Source organism: Mobula hypostoma, unplaced genomic scaffold, assembly GCF_963921235.1.
Source record: "Mobula hypostoma unplaced genomic scaffold, sMobHyp1.1 scaffold_69, whole genome shotgun sequence".
Lineage (NCBI taxonomy): Eukaryota > Metazoa > Chordata > Chondrichthyes > Myliobatiformes > Myliobatidae > Mobula > Mobula hypostoma.
The window spans coordinates 158,489-168,329 of NW_026948182.1; positions in this window are offsets into that span (position 1 = coordinate 158,489).

Here is a 9,841-nt window from a genome sequence, read left to right on the forward strand (position 1 = left end):
GGGCATGGCCAGGAAACATGAGTAGATCTGTCTAAGTATAGTCAGCCTGGATAAAGCCAGTTCCCTGTGCATTGCAGGAATCATGTCAATACATTAACAAGGCATAAGGTGGCATGAAACATTCCTGTTAGTAAACAGATAAGAGAGACCTAAATCGTGGATTTTAGTGTACTGTGCAAAAGTCTTAGGCGTATATAGAGGTATATATGTTCAAATAGGTGGGGTGCCTGAGACTTTTTCCTGAGACAATATTATAGCAATTTTATGTATTGCACTCTACTGCTACAAAGGAAAAAAAATCAAGACATACGTGAGTGATCATAAACTTGAGTCTGATATGGGTCTCGGATTGTGGACTGAGAAGTGGAAGGGGGCAGAGTGAGGGAATTCATGAATGGGAAAAGGGATAGGGAGAGGATAGGGAGCATGAAGCACGGAAGCGACATTCTGCAACGATCAGTAAACACATTATATAGAATTATATGTCTTTGCCTGGTGTGTTGGGTGTGACCGCGCCCAGGCCACCCCTGCCCTCCCCCAACGCATTACTTTCCTGCCACCTGTCCCACAGCCCTCCCGTGGCTATCCATTCCCCCCTTCACAGCATCCTTTCATTCCGACAGAATTACAACCTCGTTTGAAAGGTGATCCGTGTGCACAACCACAGAGTTAACTGAATATATCACCTCTACATTTACTCGCGAAACGGACCTAGATGGCGAGTTCTCTGGAGGGGACGGTGCCGTATGGGGCTTAGTTACATTGGAATGGATATTGTGTTGGATTTCTTTATTAATGTTCTCATACCCTGATCATCTTTATCCGAGGATATTACGGGAGACAAGAACAGAGATTGCTGTGACATTTTCAAGGATCTTTGCACCCTCCTTATAATAAGTAATAAATCGAATGGCCGGGAGATAGCTGGTGTAGCGTCATTATATTAGGGGAACAGAGATAAGCCGGGGAACTGGTGATAAACGAGCCTTTGAGCAGTGGAGAGTTTGCTGACGGATGGGATTCAGATGGGCAGTATCTGCCTGCACAGACCAGAAGAGTTGCCGGCTCGGGGTCAGCCGGACAGAGTGGACAACGATGTGACAGATAGAATACAGTGTATGGAGGTTAAGGGGGTGCACTTTGGAGCGAACTATTCATATGTGGAGAAGGCTCTAACGGGGGAGGGGGGCGGCAATAGGAAAAAACAACTGTTTGTGAACTTATGAGTCCTTGTTCTGGAATCGGTGAAGGCAAATTTACAGGCTAAGTCGGATGAACGAAGACAAATGCAATGTTGGTATTGATTTGAAGAGGACCCGAATTTGATGCCACAGAGGGTTCAGAAGCCAATTCATTGGGCTTACATAATCAAAAGTTATTGATTGTTGAAGGGGCTAACGGTTTTGGTAGAAGGAAGACGTTTGGGGTTGGGGATTGATTGAGATGTTTGGGACAGATCACCTAAGAAAGAAAAGTGGAGAAGTTGAAGGAAGAAATTTCAAAATTCTGTTCTTATACCCTATAATTTTATTGTCTATCCGATGCCATTTGACAGTTTGATTTAACCATCGGGCCTTCGCCTAAATCCTTACTAAAAAGTCTACCGTCAGCTTTTACTTTGTCGGGTTCACTTTTTATTTTTACTATCACCTAACTAACACTTTGGGAAATGAGGAAGATTGATGTCATGCACGCTTCTACCTTTAGAAATAGACTTTTCGCAGATGATAAATGGAACTTAAGATATTGTGCGTGTGAATAAACATCACAGTTTTTATACCAAAGACCTGACACAGATGAACTCGACAGATGAAGTTAGGATCTCTGTACACGTGAATGTTCTCAGCTCATAACGTGTTCGGGGATGTGCCCAAGTTGGACACTCAATCCGAGCATGGACCACGCCCGACCTGATCTCCCGGGCGTTCAGTGTAAATTCCACCCGTTCTTCGTGTGACTGCACAGGAGCAGAATTATTTATCTAGAGATGTACGGCGATGCCGAGATCAGGATTATGGTGAAATAAAAGGTAGGCTGTGATCAGTAATTGGCAGGATGTGGATGTCGTGGACTGCCTGTGCCGAAGGGTCTGTTCCCAGGTTGTGTCTATCTTGGGCTCTAAACCAGTTCTATTCTCCTAGCTGCCAGGTTCTCCGACCGGACAGTTGTGCAGTGTCACGTGCAAAAGTATTATCAACGCAACTGGGAAGAACTTAGATATTTTGTTTATTAATTTGTTGAATAATTGACGTGAACGGATATTTCACTGCTCTGATGAATTGTTTTCTGAACTTGGACTGTGTCACCCCATAAATAAAAGTGTTTCTGCAGCAACTTAATATCATCAGCATCTCTCCAACGTGATCAAGTATGTATTACAAATCGCGTATTTAGTTTGATGCCGCCCGGCAATGAGGTAATAAAGGAACTCGGCAACATCCACCGACCACAGGGTGATAAAATATCCGGAGATGGTGAGAAGTAAGATCACAGACCTCCTCCTGCTCTCTATCTCCGGGTCACTTCGGTTCTGTGTCTTGTTCTGACCCCTCAGCCCCTTATGAACACGACTGGTCCCTAAAATGTGTCTGACTGTCAGACCGTTGAGTATCAGTATTAAGAAGAATGGGAGTAATCGCGTCAGAATGGCAAAAAAAAAAAAATCAGATATATGCCACCCACCCGGGATCCGTATAGTAGCTCGGTTTTGTAATACAGTCCCAGGGTATATTGTCAACCACTTTCACAGGTTGATACATAAAGAATGAGGGCACATTCTCAAAACAAAAAAAAAAATGCCGGTTGCTGTCAGCACCACAGCCGCAGTTTTCCCGGTGCAATATTTAGATTTCCACTTCTGGCATCAATGGCGACAAACCGATCAAACGTAAAAGTGACAGTGAACCAGACAGAGTATTCTGCGGCTACCTCTCTCGAGACAGAGATCGCACTGTACACGGGAGAGATGTTGAGGAAAGTCCCGGGGAAGTAATAATAACTGACCCGCCACAGTATGACCGCAAAGATGATGGTCAATAGACCCGCCGTTGCCATGGCCACCAGGTAGCGAGTGGTGCGGGTGGAGAGGCCGCACATTCCCCGGGACAGGATCACAATCGCCAGAATATTCACTGGAGGGACACGAAAATGTATGAGTGATTCACTATCTCGCTGCTCCGTGGGTCTCACGGCAGAAATAATCTGGGATCTGAGGACAAACAAACTTTCTAGACAACTCTCGATCAGCTTGTTGTTGAGCGCAGTAGGGGATCAGATGTATTGGATTGGGTATTGTGTAATGAACCGGAGGTGATTGGAGAGATTGAGGTGAGGGAACCCTTAGGAGGCAGTGATCATAACATGATTGAGTTCACTGTGAAATTTGAAAAAGAGAAACCGAAATCTGATGTGTCGGTATTTCAGTGGTGTAAAGGAAATTACAGTGGCATCAGAGAGGAACTGGCCAACGTTGACTGGAAAGAGACACTGGCGGTAAGGACGGCAGAGCAGCAGTGGCTGGAGTTTATGCGAGAAGTGAGGAAGGTGCAAGACAGGTATATTCCAACAAAGAAGAAATTATCGAATGGAAAGAGGATGCAACCGTGGTTGACAAGAGAAGTCAAAGCCAAAGTTAAAGCAAAGGAGAGGGCATACAAGGAAGCAAAAATTAGTGGGAAGACAGAGGAATGGAAAGTTTTTAAAAGCTTACAAAAGGAAACTAAGAAGGTCAGTAAGAGGGAAAAGATTAACTATGAAAGGAAGCTAGCAGATAATATCAAAAAGGATACTAAAAACTTTTTCAAGTATGTAAAGAGTAAAAGACAGGTGAGAGTAGATATCGGACCGACAGAAACTGATGCTGGAGAAATTGTAATGGGAGATAAGGAGATAGCAGAGGAACTCAACGAGTATTTTGCATCAGTCTTCACTGAAGAAGATATCAGCAGTATACTGGACACCCATGGGTAGCAGGGAAGAGAAGTGTGCGCAGTCACAATTACGACAGAGAAAGTACTCAGGAAGCTGAATAGTCCAAAGGTAGATAAATCTCCCGGACCAGATGGAATGCACCCTCGTGTTCTGAAGGAAGTAGCTGTGGAGATTGCGGAGGCATTAGCGATGATCTTTCAAAAGTCGATAGATTCTGGCATGGTTCCAGAGGACTGGAAGATTGCAGATACCACTCTGCTATTTATGAAGGGGGCAAGGAAGCAAAAAGGAAATTATAGACCTGTTAGCTTGACATCGGTGGTTGGAAAGCTGTTGGAGTCGATTCTCAAGGATGAGGTTACAGAGTACCTGGAGGCATATGACAAGATAGGCAGAACTCAGCATGGATTCCTTAAGGACAAGCCTATTATAATTTTTTGAGGAAATTACCAGTAGGCTAGACAAGGGAGATGCATTGTATGTTGTATATTTGGATTTTCACAAGGCCTTTGACAAGGTGCCACACATGAGGCTACTTAACAAGATAAGAGCCCATGGAATTACAGGAAAGTTACATACGTGGATAGAGCGTTGGCTGATTGACAGGAAACAGAGAGTGGGAATAAAGGGATCCTATTCTGGTTGGCTGCCGGTTACCAGTGGTGTTCCACAGGGGTCCGTGTTGGGGCAGCTTCTTTTTACATTGTACATCAACGATTTGGATTATGGAATAGATGGCTTTGTGGCTAAGTTTGCTGACGACACGAAGAGAAGTGGAAGGGCCGGTAGTGCTGAGGAAACGGAGAGTCTGCAGAGAGACTTGGATAAATTGGAAGAATTATTTAAATGGGGAGAAAATTCAAAGTTCTGAGATGCAACGGGACTTCGGAGTCCTCCTACAGTATTCCCTTAAAGTTAACCTCCAGGTTGAGTCAGTAGTGAAGAAGGCGAATGCAATGTTGGCATTCATTTCTAGAGGAATGGAGTACAGAAGCAGGGATGTAATGTTGAGGCTCTATAAGACGCTGGTGAGACCTCACTTGGCGTACTGTGGGCAGTTTTGGTCTCCTTATTTAAGAAAGGATGTGCTGACTTTGTAGAGGGTACAGAGAAGATTCACTAGAATGGTTCCTGGAATGAGAGGGTTAACATATGAGGAACGTTTGTCCGCTCTTGGACTGTATTCCTTGGAGTTTAGAAAAATGAGGGGAGACCTCATAGAAACATTTCGAATGTTGAAAGGCATGGACAGAGTGGATGTGGCAAAGTTGTTTCCCATGATGGGGGAGTCTAGTACGAGAGGGCATAACTTAAGGATTGAAGGGCGTCCATTCAGAACAGAAATGCGAAGAAATTTTTTTAGCCATAGGGTGGTGAATCTATGGAATTTGTTGCCACGGGCAGCAGTGGAGGCCAAGTCACTGGGTGTATTTAAGGCAGAGATTGATAGGTATCTGAGTAGCCAGGGCATCAAAGGTTATGGTGAGAAGGCGGGGCAGTGGGACTAAATAGGAGAAAATGGATCAGCTCATGATAAAATGGCGGAGCAGACTGATGGGCCGAATGGCCGACTTCTGCTCCTTTGTCTTATGGTCTTATGGTCTCTCTCTCTCCATCCCCCCGTCTGTTATCTCTCCCCCCCCCCCGCATTGCCACCCAATCCCTCTCTCCTTCTCCATCTTTCTCTGACTCTCACCCCCCCTCCATCCTCTCTCCCTCTCTCCTCCCTTTACAATTTCTCCTCCACACTCTCTCTCTGCCCCTCCTCCCTCACCCTTTCCACACTCACTCCCTCACTTTCTCTCCCCCTACCTCGCTATTTTCCCTCTCCACGTGGTCTCCCTTCTCTCTCACTTCCACAGACCCTTTCAAACTTGTATCCCCCTCTCTCTCTCTCTTTGTCGCTCTCTCTCTGTCTCCCGCATTCTACTTTCTCTCTCTCCACTCCCCCTTCTCTCTGTCTGTTCTCAGTCTCTCTCTCTCTCTCTCTCTCTCTCTCTCTCTCTCTCTCTGTATCCGACAGACTATCTCCTGCCTGTTTGCGAATGTGATCTGCGCTCTCGCCTGTACTCGCCAAACGTCCGCATTGGGTACTGCTGCACCGGATGCCGGTCCCCCGCACCACACACACACCCACGGTAGCGATTCAGCCCTCATCCTCCTCCCAACCCACGGAGATCTCCACTTGGCCTTCCCCCTCTCCCGTGGCTCTATCTTGCTCCCCTCCCAGCAGCGCTCCCTCTCTCCACGCCAAGCTCCCTCTGAACCCTCGTCCCCTCTGTTGCACCGTCCACTCTCCCCTCTCCCCTCTCCTCCCCGATCCCCCCGTCGACCACTTCCCCTGGCAGCTCGTCCCAAAGACGGACCACACTCTGAGTGAAAAAAAAATTCCCCTCGAGTCCCCTGTTAAATCTGTAAAACCTGTGCCCTCTGGTTCTGGATTCCCCGACCCTGGGGAAAACAGTCTGTGTTCATTCACCCTGTCTGTGCCCCTGGTGGTTTTACACACCCCTGTCAAGTCACCCCGACACCCCCGGGAATAAATTCCCAACCTGCCTGATCTCTCTCCGTAACTCAGTCCCTCCAGTCACGGCCACATCCCTGTAAACGCGTCCCGTTAATTGAAAGATAAAGATCTGAGACAAGAGTTAACACAGATTTCACTCCTCTCCCCCCCCCAAACACTTCAAAACACATCTCCCTCTCCCACACTCTCCCTCTCTCCCCACACAACGCGCTCCTTCCCTCTCCCCCGACTCTACCCCGTACCCCAAACTCTCCCCCTGCTCCTCCTTACCGGCCATCTCTTCCTCTCCCTCTTCCCCCTCACTATATCTCCCTCTCTCACCCCTCTCTCGGAACTACCCCTCTTCTCTCTCACACTCTCAACTCTCCCACACTCTATTTTTCCTCTCTGCTCACTTTGGTCTTTCACCCCCCCTTTCCCCCTCTCCGTTTCTCACCCCTCTCTCCCCTGTTTCACCCCTCTCTGTCCCTCACCCTTCTTGATATCCCACCCCTCTCCCTCTTTTACCTCTTTCACCCCTCTCTGTCCCTCATCCTCTCTCCGTCTCTCCCCCCTCTGTTCTCCACCTTTCTCTCCCTCATCTTCTGCCTCTCACGTTTCCCTCCCCCCTCTCTCTCTACCCTCTGACTTCCACCACTCCCTCTCCTCCCTCTCTCTGCCCGGTCTAACTCTCCCTCTATCAACTATTCTCTGCCCCCTCTCCTCTTTCTCCCCATCTCTCTCCCACCCACCCCCTCTCTTCCTCACCCATCGCCCCCCAATCTCTTCCTCCCCGTCTGGGTCTCCCACCTCCGCCTACCCCACACTCCCGCTGCCAATCCTACCCTCTCCCCGCCCCTTCTGTCTCTCTCTTCCCCGGCCCAAGCCCCTCCCTTTCTCTCACTCTCATCCCATGTCTCCCTCTCTCCGTCTGGCAGAGGTTTGTGAGCGGGGTGACGGTGATTTTGCTGGTTAACTGCCTGGTCTCCCTGGTGATGTCCGTCCTCACGGCCATCGTCAACTGCGGGAACCTCCAGTGCTGCGCCGCGCGGCCTCCGGTGTGAGTGGGATCTTCCTGTGCACCGGGGGGTGGGCGGCGGGGGATGGGACGTGGGTGGAAGAGATGGAAGGAGATGGAAAGAGGGTGGGGAGAGACGGGAGGGAGCAAGAGAGGGAGATGGGGGCAGAAAGGGAATGAAAGGGGTGGGGAGAGGAGGATAGGGTGGGAAGAGAGAGAGGGGTTGGGGAAGAGATGGAGGGACAGAGGGGGTGAAGAGAGGGGACGGAGGGAGAGAGAGGCTGAGGGAGTGGGCAGTGAATCTCGTCTCCTCTCCTCACCTTCTCTTTCTCCCCTGCCCTCCTCAATCTGATCCCTCCCTCTCCCCCAATGCAGAGGATGGTGGTGATCCACGCTAACCAGCCCGCACCGCCGGACCTCGCCTCCATCTTCTCCAGCGGACCGGCGCCCACCCCGGCCTCTGACGGGCCCCAGTGACAACACGTTTCCCGCTCCACGGGACAGCCCGAAGGATTCGGGCCGAGCGGCCTGAAAGAATAATCAAGGTGGGATTTTGGAGACGGGGGTGTGGGGGGTGGGGAGGGTAAGGGTGCTAGCCTCTTCCCGTAGTCACATTCCTACCCGTGGGTACCCCCCAGTTCCAGCTCCCTTGTTACGAGTCGTTCTCTCCCACCCTCGGCATTCGGTCACTCCTGAAACACTCCGCTCGCTATCCCCTCTATCACCGCCCGTCTCACCCTGGCTGGTGGCCATTTTGTGATGGGTATCATAGACAATCGCTCTCCCAGCATCGCAGAAATGGTCACACTCTTTTTCTCGCCTTCCACTCACTTCCCTCCCTGTTGATTCAATCTCAACTCCTCATCCCTCCGCCCCACCCCCGCTCTCCCGACTCTCCATTTAACCTTCTGCCGACAGCCATTTTGTGAGAGTGTGTGACCCTCCCTCCCTCTTCCTCCACCACGAAGTGTGTCACTCCCTCACACTCACCATCTTGTCAACCCCTTTCCCATCCTATCACTCGCAAACACCTTCCCTCCCTCCCCTCGCTTTCCTCTCCCCGCCACCTCGATGTTGTGCCACTTACACTGGTTATCTGCCATTTTGCGATGCCAATTTTCGCCTCTCCTCATCACCCCCTCTCTCTCTATTACCCAGTGAGTCTCTCCCCTACTCACCCCGTCACTCCTGACACCCTCCCCTCTCTGTCCACTTGTCCTTTCCCCAGCCACCCACCACATCCTGGGGGGAGAACATTTTCTGATGGGAAATTTTGCTCCCCCACCCGTTCCCTCCCCTCCGTCGTTGAGTGAGTCACTCCCCTCTGCATCCGTTACGACACTCAACTCTCCGTCCCATCAGCCCTGACCGCGTCCCGACCCCTCGCTCCCCCTTTCCCCCATCCACACCCCACTTTCTTGCCGTCTGTCTAATTTGCAAAGGATCGTAACCACCCACTCTTCCTGCACTATTGAGTAAGTCACTCCCCCCACACTCCTCATCCTGTTCCTGCCCACCCTGTCCTATCAGACCCCTCTCTTCTAGTCCTGTAACTTCCTTCCCTTCCCGTCCCATCAGATCCCCTCCCACCTCGTCCCATTACTTTCCCTCCTTCCTGGTCCCATCACTCCAGCTCCCTTCTTGTTATTTCACTCCACCTCACCCCGTCTCTATATTATCCATGTCACCACCAGTTTGTGACAGGAACTCTCTCCTCCCCTTTTCGTCCCCTATTGAGTCAGTGACTTCGCCACGGTCACTGTCTCATCAGTCCACTCCTCATCCCGTCACTCCTCTTCCTCCCAAACCCCTCACCCCTCCTCCTCAAAACCCACATGTATATGTGTATGTGTGAATATCTGAAATGTATACATTACTTTATTCAATGACAACATTATTAGAATTAAAACATACATGTAATACCCAAGACTATATTAAACACAAATTACTGTTATTACAATCAATAACACACTCGATCCCGGGATTGTATCCACCGGCACCGCATGTTCCTTCACCCTAAATTATGTGTGCGACAGTGGCCATTGTAAGTCAGTGTCTCACTCCATCCCCGGCGGCCACATTAACCAAGGAACACACACAAAAATGCTGGAGAACGCAGCAGGCCAGGCAGCATCTATAGGAAGAAGTACAGTCGACGTTTCGGGCCGAGACCCTTTGTCAGGACTAACTGAAAGAAGAGATAGTCAGAGATTTGAAAATGGGAGGGGGAGGAGAGATCCGAAATGATAGGAGAAGACAGGAGGGGTAGGGATGGAGCCAAGAGCTGGACAGGTGATTGGCAGAAGGTATACAGAGATGGAGAAGGGGGAGTTTCATGGGACAGGAGGCCTAGGGAGAAAGAAAGGGGGAAGTGAACCCACTATAGT